Source organism: Desmodus rotundus, chromosome 2 (assembly GCF_022682495.2).
Source record: "Desmodus rotundus isolate HL8 chromosome 2, HLdesRot8A.1, whole genome shotgun sequence".
NCBI classification, from domain to species: domain Eukaryota; kingdom Metazoa; phylum Chordata; class Mammalia; order Chiroptera; family Phyllostomidae; genus Desmodus; species Desmodus rotundus.
This window is the reverse complement of record NC_071388.1, coordinates 102,528,493-102,546,893: the sequence shown is the minus strand read 5'-3', so window position 1 is coordinate 102,546,893 and position 18,401 is coordinate 102,528,493. Positions and strand designations below refer to the sequence as shown.

At 38.5% G+C, this 18,401-nt stretch overlaps 1 protein-coding gene across 9 annotated transcripts in view; it reads left to right on the top strand.

Annotated features, from left to right (window-relative positions):
- Positions 1 to 18,401, top strand: part of ZNF148 (zinc finger protein 148) — a 126,576-nt gene that overhangs the window by 48,022 nt on the left and 60,153 nt on the right. The window contains exons 5-6 of one of the 9 annotated variants that reach the window (XM_053918475.2): positions 16,463 to 16,493; positions 17,308 to 17,483. The exons of 5 other annotated variants lie outside the window; for them this stretch is intronic. The gene's annotated coding sequence lies outside the window, so the exon portion shown is untranslated. 3 more of the 9 variants (XM_053918473.2, XM_053918476.2, XM_024577998.3) reach the window with 3 other exon arrangements.

The following is an 18,401-nucleotide window of genomic DNA, read 5'->3' as shown; positions in this document are numbered from 1 at the left end:
CATTGTTCAGGCATGCACATTCCAGTCCAGTCTCCTTGGATGCCAGGTTACATTGATGTCACGCAAACTGCTCTTGTTATGTTAATAATGGCTGGACTTTGTCTGGACAGACCTCGTATAACTACATTAAATTTTCCAGAATTTCTAAGGAAACTTTTTTCATATGTGGGAACATTAGACCTATTAATCAAATTTAATGGTGTTCGGCATATAATTTTTCAAATTTGAAAAGGCATACCATTACTGTGCATTTGTACATATTGTTGTTCGCCTACACCATCATCAAAAAGCAGTATGTACAATAGATAAATCAGTAATCATTTATATTACATATACTAGTTAAAATATAGACTTGGCTACTATGACAGAGGCTTCTTTGTCTTGCTCTGCTACTCTTAATATGTTGCTTCTATCTTGTGGTCCAAGATGGTTACCATCATGTCTGCCAATAGGAAGAAGGAAAAGAGAAGATTATTTTCATTTCCTTTAAAGGGAATTATGTATATGATTTCTATTTATTCCCTTGGGATATGAGTAATAATGAGTCATATGTAGAGGTAATCATGTGTCTCACTTGAGAATAGTTTTGGGGAAGGGCAGAGCTGAGCTTACTGTCTGTCACATTAGGCTTTGTGTCAGATTTTCTATTGTTTACTTTAAACTAACATTAAAATATAATTTTTATTATCCAAGACATGTTAACTCTTGGCCTGGAACAATACTTTGGAAATTGTGCTTATTTGAATTCTGAGACAGTCTTGTTTGTGACTAGTTGTCATGCCTCTTTTACTAAACTCTGCTAGTCTTGGAGTAAGGTATTAAAAGTTAAAATTGATTTGAGAATTCCTCATTTTGTTATACTGCCATTAGGTTGAAACAATTTGTGTACATTTCAGATTCCCAAATCAAGAGTGGGGCCTTGAATGGGAAGAATTTTTACCTACACATAATGCTAAATAATTGTTAACTGGTTCCTTCTAATTCAAATGTTTAGATATGATCAGAACAACTATTCCCAAAGACATTATGTACTTTATAAATAGTTCTTTTTAGACAAAATTATTTCATTGTACATTTTATTTTATGGTTCTTTTCCTGTTGTAAATACTGTACTTTGAAACAAGTATCAAATACTATATATATCTATTACAGGATTTATTTTTTCTTTTTTTAAGTATATTTTATTGATTATGCTATTACAGTTGTCCCATTTTTTTCTCTCCTTTATGTGTTTGCTTCGTCTTGGATCCAACTTCTTTGGGACTCTCTTAGTGTCCTGGACTTGCGAGTCTAATTCCTTTGGCAGATTGGGAAAGTTTTCTTTCATTATTTGTTCAAATAAGTTTTCAATTTCTTGCTCTTCTTCTTCTCTTTCTGAAACTCCTATGATTCGGATGTTGGAAAGTGTAAAGTTGTCCTGGAGGTTCCTCGACCTCTCTTCATTTTTTAGAATTCTTGTTTCCTCATTGTGGTCCAGTTGGATGTTTTTTCTTCCTTTCGTTCCAAGTTGTTGATTTGAGTACCGGTTTCCTTCCCTTTACTGTTGGTTCCCTGTATATTTTCCTTTATTTCACTTTATATAGCCTTCATTCCTTGCTTTATTTTATGCCCATACTGAGTCATTTCTGTGAGCATCCTGATTACCAGTGTTTTGAACTCTGCACCTGATAGGTTGGCTATTTCCTCGTTGCTTAGTTCTTTTTCTGGAGTTTTGATCTATTCTTTCATTTGGGCCATATTTCTCTGTCTGGGTGCACCTGTTACATTGTAAGGGGCAGAGCCTTAGGTATTTGCCAAGGTGGGGCAACCCATTTTGCTATGTTGAAGTGCTGTATGTGAGGGAGGGGTCAGAAAGGGAACAATTCTGCTTGCTTGACTCTTGCCCCACTTTCCTCCACTTCCCTCACTTCCTGCAAGCGGATTGTGCCCTTTCAGGGACTGATTACCAGGTGGGTGGGCTTCTGTACATTCTAAAATCCTGTGGGCCTCTTCCAACAGAATGTCCTGTGATACTGGGAGTTACTTTTGTCGCTGCAGCCCCCACATGTTTTTAGCCAGAGGTTTTGAGCCTTTATTTTTCTGTGCTAGAACCTTGGGTTACACAGTCTGTCTTGTTCCCCAGTTATTCCTCCTGGCTTATCCGCACGCCAGTGTGGGACCTCCCAGTCCGCCAGCCCCTGCCTTGCCACCTGTCCTTTCCACCCTGGCTTCCTGTCTCCACCCTTCCTACCAGTCTGGATGAATGGTGGTTCTTTAACTCCTTGGTTGTCCGACTTACACGCAGTTTGATCTTCTGGCAGTTCTGGTTGTTTTCTCTTTTTAAATTGGTTGTTATTCTTCATTTGGTTGTGCGAGGAGGTGAGCGTATCTACCTATACCTCCCTCATGGGCAGAACTCTCTATTACAGGATTTATTAAAGGGTTGGAAACTAGCTGTCAGTTTTCTACCATATTTTGTCAACATATATATTAACCTTGGTACTTCTTATAAGAGAATTGATATAACAATTAGTTTTTGATAAATTTGGATACTTATATACAGTAGATTATTACTAAGTATAGTTTATTACTAAGTATAGTTTATTACTAAATGTTTATAAGAGAGGTGTTTTTGGTGTTGCGGCAATAAATGCATCTTTAGTGCTATTGCACTTCACAAAAAGGGTTTGTATTATTAAAGTGAGAACATTTATTTAATGTTAAAAAAATAAAAGGTTGTTGATTAAGTAGTTAACACTTTTCTGTTCTGGAATGAGTCTTGGTTACTGTAATAGTACATATGAAAAACAACTTAAGTGTTTAATGTTTATCCATAGTGTACAGGGAATTTTATTTTAGTAAGTAGTTTTGATATTTCTTTTATTACACAAGACTAAAATTCATAGTTTCCTAGTAATAGAATAAGTATTTTTAATATTAGCATTTAAATTATCTGCATAAAATGTGATGGATGAAACAACTAGATCCAGCAGAATGTAGGGTTCTTTTTTACCCCCACTCCTTAACGATAAATTAAAGTTATGTCTTAAATGGTTTGAGTTGCCATAAATTTACATTGTTTAGAAGACTTTGGTGATGAATACTTGAAATGCAGAATATGTTTAGATTCTGCTTTTTTTGAGTGGCAGCTTCAGGCATATAGAAATGCCGGTTATTTTGGCTTTAATATATATAAAATTTTTGTGTTTAAAAAATGATCACAGGTTTTTTTTTAGTTGTTATAATATGTAAAATTATGAATCGTAGCCTGAAAATTCTCTCATTAAACATCTGTTGTTGCTAGCAATAATCAGATGGACATTTTTGTCTGGTAGCCTTTATTATAAGAGATTCTTCTATTAGGATATTTGAAAATAATAGCAATTTAAAAATCATTAAAGGGCATAGTTTTATAGGTGCAAAATGATAGTTATACAAAGGTATATCTGAAGGGATTTCTGAACTTAGAATATATCTGGATAAGAAGTAGATTTTGTTTATAAATTGGAGATGAAGTAGTTCTTGCTTAGATCAAACTATACTTCTGAAGGCTGAGAGAGAATATAAAACTTATGAGTGATAAATGGCAAATTCTTAAATCTGTATTAATCATTGGTTTCTTTGTTTCTTGCTTTGTCTTATCAATTCATCTTATTTTAAAGATTTTATTTATTTTTAGAGAGAGGGGAAGGGAGGAAAAAAGGGAGGGAGAGAAACATCGTTGTGGAAGAGAAACATTGATGGTCTGCCTCTCCGTGCGCCTCCAGCTGGGGACCTGGCCTGCAACCCAGGCATGTGCTCTGACTAGGAATTGAATCAATGACCTTTTGATTTTTGGGGTGATGCCCAACCCATTGAGCCATACCAGCCATACCAATCAGGGATTATCAATCGGTCTTGATCCTGCTTGATATTGGTATTTCAAGTGCTGTTGTATTAAAGTTGTAATTTCTCACTGACTAGGTAGTTTAGAAATGTTAATATCCAATTTAATGTAACTGGCATCTTCTATTTAACAAGGAGTTTCCTGAGAATGCTTTGGATCAGAAGTAATTTGTGAATTCTAGCTTTTCTTTTTTTATCTGTTTCAGAATATGTTCTTCTGAGTGCTTTTCTTCTGCCTACAAGTGAGGTTTCTTTATAGGTTGAGTGGGTCCTGGTATAAGGTTGGTATTGTTGATTTGGAGAATATTTTGACTTGGAAATTACTCCTTTTACACAAAAGAATGATGTGTAGGTTCCTAAACTTAGCCACTGTAGTTTTTTTAATTTATAATGTATAGTTGAAATTTTACATTGTTCAATAAAAATTGATGGAAAATAATATTACAGTGAAACTTGATAAATAAAACAGCAAAAGCAGTATTTTGAAGTGAGAAATATTTCTTTCATGCTTGAGTGCAGATTTAATTAAAGGCGATAAAGTGGAAGGTGAATAGTTAACATATATTCTGAAGGGGAGCTAGGTGCTTTCAACTCAAAGCTTACACCTTTGTTTTCTTTGGTATAAGTGTATCATTAGCAATGTGCCCACAATGATCAGCCATGCTTAGGATGATGATGATTATTAGTATTATTATTTGATTTCCAAATGAGAATGGCAAGATAAAGGAAAGAGGAAGAGAGGTTTTCCTGAAGTCACTTGGTAAAGGTTTGAAAAAAAATTGAAAGATTAAGATGGTATATGTAAATTTATGCAAAATAGAGTAAGGAAAAATTCACTGAGGTGTGAGTAATAGATGGAAGTGGTGCAAAGGGACATGTAGAAAGTGTCCATTCTTCCTGAAAGAGAAAAAGGGATTCCATGTCACAGAATTCTCCTGTGGTAGCCATGATGTGGGAATCGCCAGGTAAGGAGAGTTGGAATCCTTTACCAAGCCATCAGTGGTGACCATCAGTGATGGTCACGGTAGTCTTTACCATCAGTGATGACACGGTAGTCTCAGAGTAGGTGGGTAAGAAGACAGTGATTCAATGAGTTCTTACTGTGTCCAGTGCCTTTACAAGTTAGGAGGTAGTATGGTATTGTAAAAGGTGTATTAAACCAGGCAAACATGTTTGGAAATCATAGTTTAACTCCCTCCTCACTATATAACTAGGTAAAATTCACTTTCTTCATCTGTTAAATGGGGATTTTGCTTAATGTCTTGAGTGTTACTATAAACATTAAGTGAAGATACATAAATGTGTTTATCACAGTACTTTTGAGGTTATGATAATCTCTGAACTTTTATAATAGAGACTCAAACCTATTAATAAATGTGGAAAGATATTTTCCTCATCAATTGCCTAGAACTCTCATAAAAAAGATCTCAGTAAGCATTTTAGTGCCGAATGTAGTTGATTAAACATGAGTGGTAATGCCCAACGCGTTCATATGTCATCCTTATGTTATATTGTTACAAATGCTTGTATTAAAAGCCCATGTGGACTTCTAGTCAAGATGGCAGCAAAGCTAAACACAGCTTGCCTCCTCACACAACCACATCAAAATTACAACTAAATTATGGAACAACCATCATTTAGAACCACCAAAAACCAAGCTGAATGGAAGTCCTGAAACTACGAAATTAAAGAAGAAACCGCTTTGAGACTGGTAGGAAGGGTGGATGTGTAGCAGGCTTGTCCCACATCCACGTGTGGCAGGTAAAAACTGAGAGGGATGGTTAGGAACAAGGGGTCACAGTCTCACACACAGCCGCCCAGCAGAGGGTTCAGCGCCAGGAAGATAAGTCCCTAGGACTTCTGGCTGCAAAAACCAGTGGGGATTGAAGCTGTGGAAGAGAGAAACAGCTGGATTCCCAAGCAGTTCCTCGTAAAGGACCTGAACTTAACTCAGACTCAGTCCCTCGATTGACAGCAGAGACATACAGGGAGGAACTGAGTTGTCCAGCATCAACACAAGAGCTGGGGCATCAGCTTTTTCCCAGACAGAAGTACTGGCAGAGGTCACTTTTCCTTTTCTGAGTCCTTCCCCAAAACAGCTGGTACGTGGGTCCATACTTGAGACTCCATCAGTCTGGTTCACACTGTTTGCCCCACTCTGGTGATTTCCTGAGACCCCACCCAAACCAGTTTATGGGCCTTCCCAAGCTCTTTCCAGTGGCTTTTCCATATGAATATCATGTTTTGTCTCATGCTTCACATTTTCCTATATTATCTCAAAAGCAGCATCTGGCCTCAGTGAGCCCTGTACATCTGTTAATTGGCCCCAGGCCTGGCACTAGCAACAGCTGGCCTTGGTTCACGTCTAGGCCTCTCCTGGACACCTCTAAGTCTCGCACAAGTAGTAGCCATCTGCAGATTTCTTTGTAGGTTATGCCAGGTGGCCCTGGACAGAACACAGGCAGTGGCTGACCTTGGACATGCCAATAGAAATCAAGGCTCAGCTACAAGAGGAGGATGTACACAGCCCACACAGTGGGTGCACCTCGAGGACCCAGCTTAGGTGATTGGAGAGTCTGTGCCACTGGACCCTACAGGACACCTGGTACGTTAGGCCACTCTGTCTAGCCAGGGAGTTGTAGCAGCTATAGCTGATGCACAGAAACAAACACAGGAAGGCTGCTAAAATGAGGAGACAAACATAGCGCAAGTGAAAGAACAATAAAACTCCTGACAAAGAACTAAACAAATGGAGACAAGCAGTCTGCTAGATGCAGAGTTCAAAACACGGGTTATAAGGATGCTCAGTGAACTTAGTGAGGACCTCAACAGCATAAAAAAGGTCCAGTCAGAAATGAATGATACAGTAATTGAAATAAAAGAACAATTTACAGGGAATCAACAATACAGTGGATAAAGCCGAGGATGAAATCAGTGATTTGGAATATAAGAAATCAATAAACATCCAATCAGAATAGCAAGAAGAAAAAAGAATCCCCCCAAATGAGGATAGTATAATGAGCCTCTGGGACAATCTCAAGCACATCAACATTCGCATCATGGGGGTGCTGGAAGGAGGAGAGAGAGCAAGAAATAGTAAACCTATTTGAAAAAAATGACACAAAACTTCCCTAAGTTGGCGAAGGAAATAGTACATATAAGTCCAGGAAGTGCAGAATCCCAAACAAAATGAACCCAAACAGACCCATACCAGTTACATCATAATTAAAATGCCAAAGGTTAATGACAAAGAAAGACTCAACCCTGAGGAGGTCATGGTCAAAAATATTACAGCATAGATGGCAGGTATCTGAGGGATACATTCATTACTACATAGTAATGCAAAGAAAAATCAAAAAACTGAATTTGCATTTGTTATATAATAAAATGATTTTTTATTTATTTTCAATTACAGTCTAGAAATCTTTAGTGTTTGTCATGACAAAGTAACCTTTTGAGCTAAAAAGCCTACTCTAATCATTCAACAAAGAAATATATAAAAAGAATAAAAATTTTCTTTTCAAATAATGGAAACATGGATGTTGCTGAAGAACAACCAAAAAATGTCCTAAACATTAATTGATCAGAATGTTCAGTGTTAGGCTTTGCAAAAGGTTTGTAACAGTCATATTTGTTATACTCAAGGTGTAAACAGTTTTGACAGCATTTGCAAAAGTATTTTGATAAGCGACTTGTTTTAGATGATTGTTGAGGGAGCTATATACTTTTTCTGCCATTTTCAACATAAAAAGAAACCACAACACTGACTTCAAAGTTTGTGAAGAAAAAAACTATACCAACACTGACTTCAGAATTCACAGTATCTCTCAGATACAATTTACTATCGCTATCACACACCCTTACAAAACATATAACCAAACTGCTTAAATGTTATGGCTTAATATTAGTCACGTACAAATGTGCAGCTAATCATGACTCTGAGCCTATGCACCTCATGTATGTAACAGTATTTAAGAAAAGAGTTTGTATCTCTAAGATCAGCTATGACCTTGGCAGGGTTAAAAATAGCAAGAGAAAAGCATTTACCATATTTTGCCATATGTAATGCACTCCCCTGCAGAGTGCACATCCACGTTTTTGTGTGCATTACACACGGGGTTATTATACCCATAGTATGTATTCATTATACCCAAGTATAATGTGCACTCTTATTTTTCCCTAAAGATTTGGGCAAAAAGGTGCACATTATACACAGCAAAATATGGTAGTTACCCACAAGGGAGCTCCAGTAAGACTGTCAGCTGATTCCTCAAAAGAAACTTTGCAGCCCAGAAGGGCTTGGCAAGAAATGCTTAAAGTCATGAAAAGCAAAGACCTACAAGCCAGATTACTTTACCCAGCAAAGCTGTCATTTAGAATCCAAGGACAGATAAGGAGTTTCCCAGATAAGAAAAACCTGAAGGAGTTCAACACCACCAAACCAGTATTATGTGAAGTATTAAAAGGTCTCTTTTAAGAAGAAGATGATCAAAACTATGAACAATAAAATGGCAGTAAACACATATGTATCAACAGTTGAATCTAAAAAAATATTCAAGCAGAACAGAAACAGAATCATACACACAGGGAACGTTTTGGTGGCTGTTAGAAGGGAGGGGTATTGGAGGATGTTCGATAAGGTGAAGGGATTAAGAAGTACAAATTGGTAATAGCAGAAACAATAATATATAATTAAACAAAACAAACAAAAAGCCCATTTGTTTAATTCCCTATGGAAAGCCCTGACTCAAAGTTCGTTTATTCTACTTTAATTTACGGATCTGTAAAGCTTGGTTTATAATTGCGTGCGCATAGTTGATGAGGAGGATTAAATTAGAAGGTGACAAGAAGAATAAGCTGTCTCTTCCGGAAGATAGGAGAGAGTGATGACAATTCATATATTCTTTATATACAGTATTTTCACTTAAGTGACTAGGGGTTACCTAACCCAGGACAACTCAGATTACTTTTACACAGGTGAACCAAACATGTTTCACTGGAAAAGGATTGTGGGAGTGTGTGGGGGGAGGGTGAGAATTGAATGGAGCGGGAAGCTGTACTGTGGCCCTTCAGGTATCCATTTTGTTATACCTTTTGGCTTCTATGGCAGAAGAATGGAAATGAGGAAGAATAAAACTTGGGAAGGGGGAAATACTGAGTTAGAAGTAATTTGCTGAAGGGAGATTTAGCAGAAAATGGCCCAAGGTGACCCAATCCTTTTTTTCTCTCTCCTGCCCTGTCACAGCTTTTAGCACTCTTTAGTCTGGTTAACTTGAAGCGCCTGGAATATCATCCCACCTTTAGCTGAATTACCCTGTTTTGGCTGTTAACAGTTCTGCCATTTTATACCATTGCCAGCTGCCCAGTGTGCCTTTACTCACAAGATAATAGGTCAATGTAAGGAGCTCACGGTGCCTTATTGTTTATTACTCCACCTAGTCCTTCTTTCCCCTAGCTAGCCAGAGACTCCAGGAAATGCAATTTAGTTATTTCTTTCTATCTTCCAGGGCACTCTTTCATGTAAGTGACATGATTTAAAAGAAGCATTATTTATTTCTTCCTGTCTCCTGTGTATCCCTAACTCCTGAATTTCCATTAATTATAGAGACAATTGGGGCAAAAACAGTTGGCTTTTTAAAGGCTTATTAGGAAAAGACATTTAACTATTCATATGTAAATGTATATTGATTCCATGAGTTTCCTTCTTTACACTTGTCTGCGCCTCCCTGAAAATATTGAAATTAGAGAAGGGAAGTATGTTGTTTTAAATTTTGTGCTTGGGACCTTGGGCCTTTTGTTGTATTTGGATTTTTACATGTGCTGTGAAGCACATGAGAGCTGTGACTGAGACCATGTAGGAGTTAGAGTCGAAAAGTTTAGAACAATAAAAAATGTGCTTTTCTTACTTTGTCATTCGTTATATGTAGCTTTGTACTTTTCCCTTTTAGCATAGGGTTATTTAAATTAACTTCTTTGTTTGAGGGCCTTGTTTCATTTCCTGCTCAGTTTACTGAGCCCAGTCACTAGCTGAGGTGTGTGATACAAGTATGAGTCAAGCTTTTGTCCATATTTCTTTTCCTGCTGGATTTTTTTTCATGTAACGTATCTTGGAGAACTTTTCGCCAGCACGTACAGCTGCCACATTCCCTTTAATGGTTGTGTGCATTCCATGGTATGTTCGAATCATAATAAGTCTGGTCACCTGATGCTTAGGTTGTGTCCAGTCTTTTCCTATTAAAGGGTTGTGCTAAACTTTCTTGTATATGTATCTTTGGTTAATTTTTATGAATAAGCCCATAGGATTGTATACATTCCTAGTGGTGAGTTGCTCAGTCAAGGGTACATGTAATTTTCATTTTCATAGATATTTCTAAGTTTCAAACCTTGTCAGAGCATTTTTCATTGATAGTGAAATCTATGTTAATATTTTCTGGTATTTCAGGGAAATTGTCTTAACAGTTTCTACGCTAAGCCAGTAACTTGAAATGTATGGCTAATATATGGGGGTCATAGGAATAAGAAACCATATGTAAAAAGAAGAGAGAATTCTTTGTGTATGTGGTCTGTTTTCAAGAAAATTTTTGAAGAGGTCAAGTTCGTCTTCCACTTACGGTATTTCTGCTTGCCTTCCCATTTTTTACCTCTGTGTTGAGGTTGCAAGTCCATTACTTTGGCACTTTATGCAAACCTGACTTTCCCCCCCTCCCCCCAAAATATTCTTTATTACAAAAATACTTTGACTTCCTCAATTCAAAGTTTCAGCCTAATGTTAGGTTATGTTGGTTAATGTGTACATTATATATTAACACAATATTATAGGAGTATTTTAAATATGCATATACAGTTGACCCTTGGACAATATGGTTTTGAACTGTGTGGGTCCACTTACATGCAGATTTTTTTCAATAAATACACAGTTGACCTTCTATATTTCTTGGTTTTGCATCTGTGGATTCAGCCAACCCTAAGTCGAAAACTGTATTTTTGTTTTTCAGTTGGGAATCTGGGTGCAGAGGGCCAGCCAACTGTATGCATTGTTCTGTGCTATTTTATGTAAGGACTAGAGCATCCTTGAATTTTGGTATTCAAAGGGGGTGCTGGAACCCATCCCTTAGAGATACCAAGCGACTATAGTTAAGTTTTGGGAAAGTTAAAAGGTGTACATAGATTTTCAACTGTATGGGATCAGCATGCCTAATTTTTGCATTGTTCAAAGGTCAGCTGTATTAGGATATGCTCAATTTATTTATTTATTTTTATTTTATTTAATTATGTTATTGATTATGCTATTACAGTTGTCCCAATTTTCCGCCTTTTTACCCCTCCACTGAGTTTACCCCCAATCCCTCAATCTGCCACCATTGTCAGTGTTCGTGCATCAGCATCTATGTTCTTTGCTACTATATTTCCTATGTTGTACTTTACATCTCCATGACTATTCTGTAACTGCCAATTTGTACTTTAAAAGATTTTATTTATTTTTTAGAGAGAGAGGAAGGGAGGGGGACAGAGGGAGGGTGAGAAACATTGATGTGCTAGAGAAACATTGATTGGCTGCTGCTCACATGCCCCTACTGGGACCTGGCCCACAACCTAGGCATGTGTGTTGACTGAGAATTGAACTGGTGACCTTTCGGTACACAGGCCAGTGCTAAACCTACACTGGGCCACAGCAGCCAGGGCCCAATTTGTACTTCATAATCCTTTCACCTATTTCACCCATCCCCCACTCCCCACTCCCATCTGGCAGCCATCCAAATGATTTCTGTATCTATGATTCTGTTTCTGTTCTGCTCGTATGCTTATTTCTTTAAGATTTAATTGTTGATATATATGTATTTAATTCCTTTTTATTGTTCAGTTTTTTCCTCTTTGTCTTAAATAGTCCCTTTACCATTCCATATGATACTGGTTTGATCACAATAAACTCCTTTAGCCTTTTCTTGTCTGGGAAGCTCTTTATTTGCCCTTCGTTTCTAAATGATAGCTTTGCTGAGTAGAGTAATTTTGGTTGTAGGTTCCTGCTTTTCTTTCTTTCTTTTTTTTTTTTAAATATTTATTGATTATGCTATTACAGTTGTCCCATTTCCCCCCCACTCCACTCCATCCTGCCCACCCCCCACCCTCCCACATTGCCCCCCCCATAGTTCATGTCCATGGGTCATACTTACAAGTTCTTTGGCTTCTACATTTCCTACAATATTTTTACCCTCCCCCTGTCTATTTTCCACCTATCATCTATGCTACTTATTCTCTGTACCTTTACCCCCCTCTCCCCCTCCCACTCCCTTATTGACAACCCTCATGTTCTAGTTGTTTGCCTAGTTTGCTCTCGTTTTTGTTTTATGTGTAGTCGTTAAAAACTGTGAGTTTGCTGTCATTTTTACTGTTCCTATTTTTGATCTTCTTTTTCTTAGGTAACTCCCTTTAACATTTCATATAATAAGGGCTTGGTGATGATGAGCTTCCTTAACTTGACCTTATCTGAGAAGCACTTTATCTGCACTTCCATTCTAAATGATAGCTTTGCTGGATACAGTAATCTTGGATGTAGGTCCTTGCGTTTAATCTTGGCTAATGGAATTAGGATGTGCCTTGGTGTGTTCCTCCTTGGGTCCAGCTTCTTTGGGACTCTCTGAGCTTCCTGGACTTCCCGGAAGTCTATTTCCTTTGCCAGACTGGGGAAGTTCTCCTTCATTATTTGTTCAAATAAGTTTTCAATTTTTTGTTCTTCCTCTTCTCCTTCTGGCACCCCTATAATTCGGATATTGGAACGTTTCAAGGTGTCCTGGAGGTTCCTAAGCCTCTCCTCATTTTTCCAAGTTTTTGTTTCTTCATTCTTTTCTGGTTGGATGTTTGTTTCTTCCTTCTGGTCCATACCATTGATTTGAGTCCCAGTTTCCTTCTCATCACTATTGGTTCCCTGTACATTTTCCTTTGTTTCTCTTAGCATAGACTTCATTTTTTCATCTGTTTTTCGAACAGATTCAACCAAGTCTGTGAGCATATTGATAACCAGTGCTTTGAACTGTGCATCCGATAGGTTGGCTATCTCTTCCTCGCTTAGTTGTATTTTTTCTGGAGCTTTGAAGTGTTCTGTCATTTGGGCCATTTTTTGTTTGTTTGTTTGTTTGTCTTGGTGCATCTGTTACTTTAAGGGGCGGAGCCTTAGGTGTTCACCAGGGCGGGGTAATGCTGGTCGCTGCACTGTGACGCTGTACGTGGGGGAGGGGCTGAGTGGGGGCAATGGCGCCCGCCTCACTCTCCTCCGGATTTCAATCTTTCACTCCAATACCCACAATCAAACCGGGCCACTCTGGTGCTGGTTCCCGAGTAAGTGGGCCTGTGCACACTCTAGGCCCCTGTGGGTCTCTCCAACAACCTCTCCTGTGAGGCTGGGAGTCTCTTCTGCTGCTGCCCCAACCCCCAGGGGCGCTTTCAATCAGAGGTTTGAGGCTTTATTTCCCTGAGCTGGAGCCCTGGGTTGCACGGTCTGCTTCGCTGCCCACCGTTCGTCTGGTTTATCTGTGAGCGAATGTGGTGCCGCAAGGTGCTACCCGCCACTCTGCCTGCCCCACTCTCCGCCACTCTGAGTCCGGCCCTCTGGGTTTATCTGTGCAAATGTGGGGCCGCAGGGTCTGCTAGTGCTCGGACTGCCTGCGCCATTTGTCCCACACTCGGCCAGTCTCAGTCCTGTCACAGCCACGCGAGTCCTCTCCACCCTGGTGCCCGTCTCCGCCCCTCCTACCAGTCTGGATGAATGTTTATTTTCTATTTCTTTGGTGTCGGTCCCCCTTGCTGTTCGATTCTCTGTCAGGTCTGGTTGTGCGAGGAGGCGCAGTGTGTCTACCTACGCCGCCATCTTGGTTCCTCTCCAGGTTCCTGCTTTTCATCACTTTGAATACTTCTTGCCAGTCCCTCCTTGCCTGCAAAGTTTCTTTTGAGATATCAGCTGACAGTCTTACAGGATCTCCTTTGTAGGTACCTAACTGCTTTTCTCTTGCTGCTTTTAAGATTCTGTCTTTGGCATTTAACCTTTGGCATTTTAATTATGATATATCTGGTGTGAGCCTCTTTGGGTTCATCTTGTTTGGAATCTCTGTGCTTTCTGGTCTTGCATGTCTATTTTCTGCATCAAGTTAGGGATAGGTTTTTTCCAATAGGTTTTCGGTTTCTTGCTCTCTCTTCTTTATCTGGCACTCCTACGATGTGAACGTTGGTACGCTTGAAGTTTTCTCAGAGGCTCTTTACACTGTGCTCGTTGTTAAAAAAAACTCCTATTTTCTTCTTGCTGTTCTGATTAGGTGTTTTTGTGTTTTACATTCCAAATTGCTGATGTGATTTTTGGCTTTATTTACTCTGCTGTTGTTTCCCTGTAAATTGGTTTTCATTTCATTAAATGTATCCTTCATTTTTGCCTGTTCTTTTTTATGCTGTTGAAATTCTGTCTGGTTCATCTACTCTTCCCCAAGGTTCATTGAGCATTCTTACTTCCATGTTTCGAGCTCTACATCTAGCAGATTGCTTGTCTCCATTTTGTTTAGCTCTTTTCCTGGAGTTTTGGTCTGTTCCTTCATTTGGGCCATGTATCTTTGTCTCCTCATTTTGGCAGCCTCCCTGTGTTTGTTTCTGTGTATTAGGTAGAGCTGCTACGACTCTGGCTTGATCTAGTGGCCTAATGCAGTAGGTGTTCTGTAGGATCCAGTAGCACAGCCTCCCCTATCACCCAAGCTGCGTACTCAAGGTGCCACCATATGGACTCTGTACACCCTCTTTTTGTATTTAAGCTTTGATTGCTGTTGGCAGGTCAATGGGAGGGATTTACCCAGGTAGATCAGCTGCTAGGACGGACTGATCACTGACCATGAATTTCCGCCCTCCCAGGAGGGTCAGGGGGCCACTGCACAGAGTAGGACTCACTTCAGCAGGGCTCTGGGCTCTCTCAGTGTGCCCCTTGAGTGTGTCACTTGTGGAGGTGGTTGGGTAGTCAGTGCTCTGATAGGGTCTGCAGCTGTCCACTGGGTGCCCAGGCTCAACTTTTTTCAGAAGGTACAGGCTAAGGATAGCCACCACCTGTGTTCTGTCCAGGGTCACCTCACATAGCTACTATACAAAGTGATCTACAGATGGCTGCTACTTGTGCTGTGCTTGGAGGTGACCAAGTGAGGCCAAGTAGTGAACTAAGACTGGCTGCTGCTAGTGGCAGACCTGGGGCCACTTAGCAAAATAGGTACCAGGCTTGCTGAGGCCTGATGCTGCTTGTTTGACAGGCTTTAGGAAAGTCTGAAGCATGAGCCAAGATAAGCCTCATGTGGAAAAGCCAGTGGAAACAGTTTGGGTGGGCCTGAAAGTTGGGTAGGTGGATCCTCAGGGAATCACCAGGGTGGGGCAAACAGTGTGAGCCAGGTTAGAGCAGTCTCAGATATCTCCTGCCTGCCAGATCTCATGCGGGAGGGCTCAGAAAAGGAACAGTGGCCTCTGTCAGCACTTCTGTCTGGGAGAAAGCTGTCCCCAGCTGTTGCCCTGGTGCCAGACACTTCAGTTTCTTCCCACATGCCTCTGGTCCCTTTCAAGTTGCAGCGCCAGTGCTGGAGCTCAGAGGGAGGGAGTCTGTGGAAGTTCGCGTGCAGGCCTCTTAGGAGGAACTGCCTGGGAATCCCGAAGTTTCTGTCTTCAACAGCCTCAGTCCCTGCTGGTTTTCTCAGCCAGGAAGTTATGGGGACTTACCTTCCTGGTACTGGAACTCTGGGCTCTGACCCCTGGCTCCTGAGATTCCCCTCCCGGATTTTTAACTGGCACACGTGGGTGTGGGACCAGCCTGTTCCTCATCTGTGCCCCCTCTTCCCAGTATCCATGTGGTTTCTTTTTTAATTCCATAGTTGTAGGACTTCCCTTCAGCTCCATTTCTGGCAGTTGTGAATAATGGTTGTTGTGTAGTTCAGTTGTAATTTTGCGTGATTGTGTGAAGAAATGAGCTGTGTTTATCTAGGCCGCTATCTTCAGGATATGCCACATTTAAATAAATTGATGAGGTACGTGATTAGTAAGTAACATTAGAGTTGGTACTGCTGCTGTAGTGAAGTGGGGACTTTGCGTTGAGTTAACAAGTCAGTTAAAACTGCGGCCTCTTTTTTAAACTAAGTTATGTCGTAGGTCTGTTTCTCTAAATTGATATTTTGATAACTTTTCAACATTATACTATTCAAAGCTCCTTTTAAAAAAGTAACTGTGTGTGGCAATAGCAGCTGTAGCAGCCACAAAGAATTATAATAAATGATGTCTTACTATACAAATAAGTCCTTTTTCAGTTAGGGGTTTTCCAAATTCTTTAATAAAACAGTAGGCAGATTAGAGGAATATAATTTATTTGGTAAGGATTTCCAAAGAATGTACAGAATAAGCAAATTTTAGCCCTAAAACACTTTAAGTTTCACTTGGTCATACAATAGTTTATTTTCTAAGGAATGTGAGAAATAGAATATTTGGAGAGAACAGTTATTTGGTGATATATTTAAAGTCTTTTTCTTTTAGATTTTGTTTTGCTAGAGATTTTAAAAAGTCAAATTGGATTCTTGGTTCTTTGTCCTATGTCTTCTAGGCTGATAATACCTGGTACCAGGGAAAACAAGGTTAGCAATTATGAATTATATTTTTATTTTGCTTACTTCTCTGTTTATATGTTTTTTGAGCTTTTTAAGGACGGGTTTCTCCCTAGATAAAAGCCTTAGTAAAAGAAATAGTGTTTATAATTTAGTGGTGTATTTGAATTTAACTGATCATTTATTTTACCTCTGAAAGCTGTGATCAAGTTAGTAACCATTGCCTGCCTGATACATTTGGGAAAGAGGTGACTAAACCGAAACATAATCAACGCATTTACTAGTTGTAGGCCCTTCTCCTTGGGTTGGTTATGTATGTTTATTTCATAGTCTTAGTAGAAATCGGTTTTAAAAACCAAGCTTTGTACCAGTCTTTGACCTTCTTTGAAAATTTGTGTCTTTGGATTTCATAATTGTTAGTTCCTAGAGTAACATGATAGAAGATGAAGTTATAGCAACCAGAATCAGAAGGGCAGATTCAAAATTACCTGCCTTTTCTGTAGTAATAGAGAAAATAAAATAAAGTAATAGTGTGTAGTTTTTATTGTGACCTATTTATTTAATCATGTTAAAGTATTTAAGACTATATTAGGAATAAAAATACTTTTTCATTTTAACAATTAAAAACATTTATAAAAAATAAAATTTTACTATGGAAAGTTTTCAAATTAGAGGGAAATATAATTATAGTTAAAAATTTATAATTTTAGCATTTTAGATAAACCTATGCACATTCATACAGACACACACACCCCTTTATATTTGGATATTACCCCAAATTCTGAAGTATCTTTCAAGAATATTTTTTATGACTGTTGTTGTATGGATATTATTGTTTCAACAGATTAACTTTTCATTGACATACTGTAACAAATGACAGAAATGTGCGCACATCACAGATGTACATCTTGAAATTTTACAAAGTGAGCACACCTGTGTAACCGTCATTCAACTCAAGAAAAAACATTGCCAGCTCCCACGCTTCCCCCTCTTCCTGCCTTCTTTCAGCAGCCCCCACGGGTAGCCATTCTAATTTTCTTTTTAAAAAAACTTTATTGAGATCTAATTTAAGTGCAATAAAATTAAAATTCACCTGTTTTAAGTGTATAATTCAGTATTTTTTAGTAGAGTTCCAGAGTCGTGCAACCATCACCATCGTCTAGTTTTAGAGCAAATATATGAATATATTTAATCAGTTTTCTTGTGTTGACTCTGTAGCGCATTTGCAGTTTTTCACTGTTGTGAACACTACAGTGGTTTTGTGTGTATATCTTTGTATGTATTTCTGGTTTCATCAGGGTAGTTTCCTAAAAGTACAATCACTGATTCAAAGAATATGTGCGTTTTTAGGACTTTTGATATACAGACCAAATTGCCTTTGAAAATTGTTGAACTAATTTACATTTCCACTGTCAGTAGATGAATTTCTTTTTTAAACCATTTCAACTTTGGACTTAATTTTTGAAGAGGCATTACGAGTTTGGTGGATGAAATATGGTACCTTTGTTTTAATATTCATTTCTTTATTTACTTACTACTGTAATTGACTATTTTATATATTTAGAAACTGTTTCTAAGTTTTCTTTATGATTTGCCTGATAATGTTTTATCAGTTTATTTCTTAATGAGTGAATTTGTTTTTATTTTAAGATATTTTAATTTATTAAAGGATGTGAATCCTTTGACTGTTACAAATACTTTTTCCCTAATTTGTTTAATGTCAGGCTTATTTTTAATAAAAATAGATTAGAGTGTGCCTTACAGACAAAAAGGAAAGTTTGTGTTTTACTCTATTAGTCTTATGGAAACTTATCTTGGTATTTAAAAATTGGAGGCGATACTGAATTATATGAGTGAAATTTTTCTATTAAACTGTGTACTTTTCGTAATTTAACTTAAAAATTATCAAGTAGACATATAAAACTAATTTATTATGCT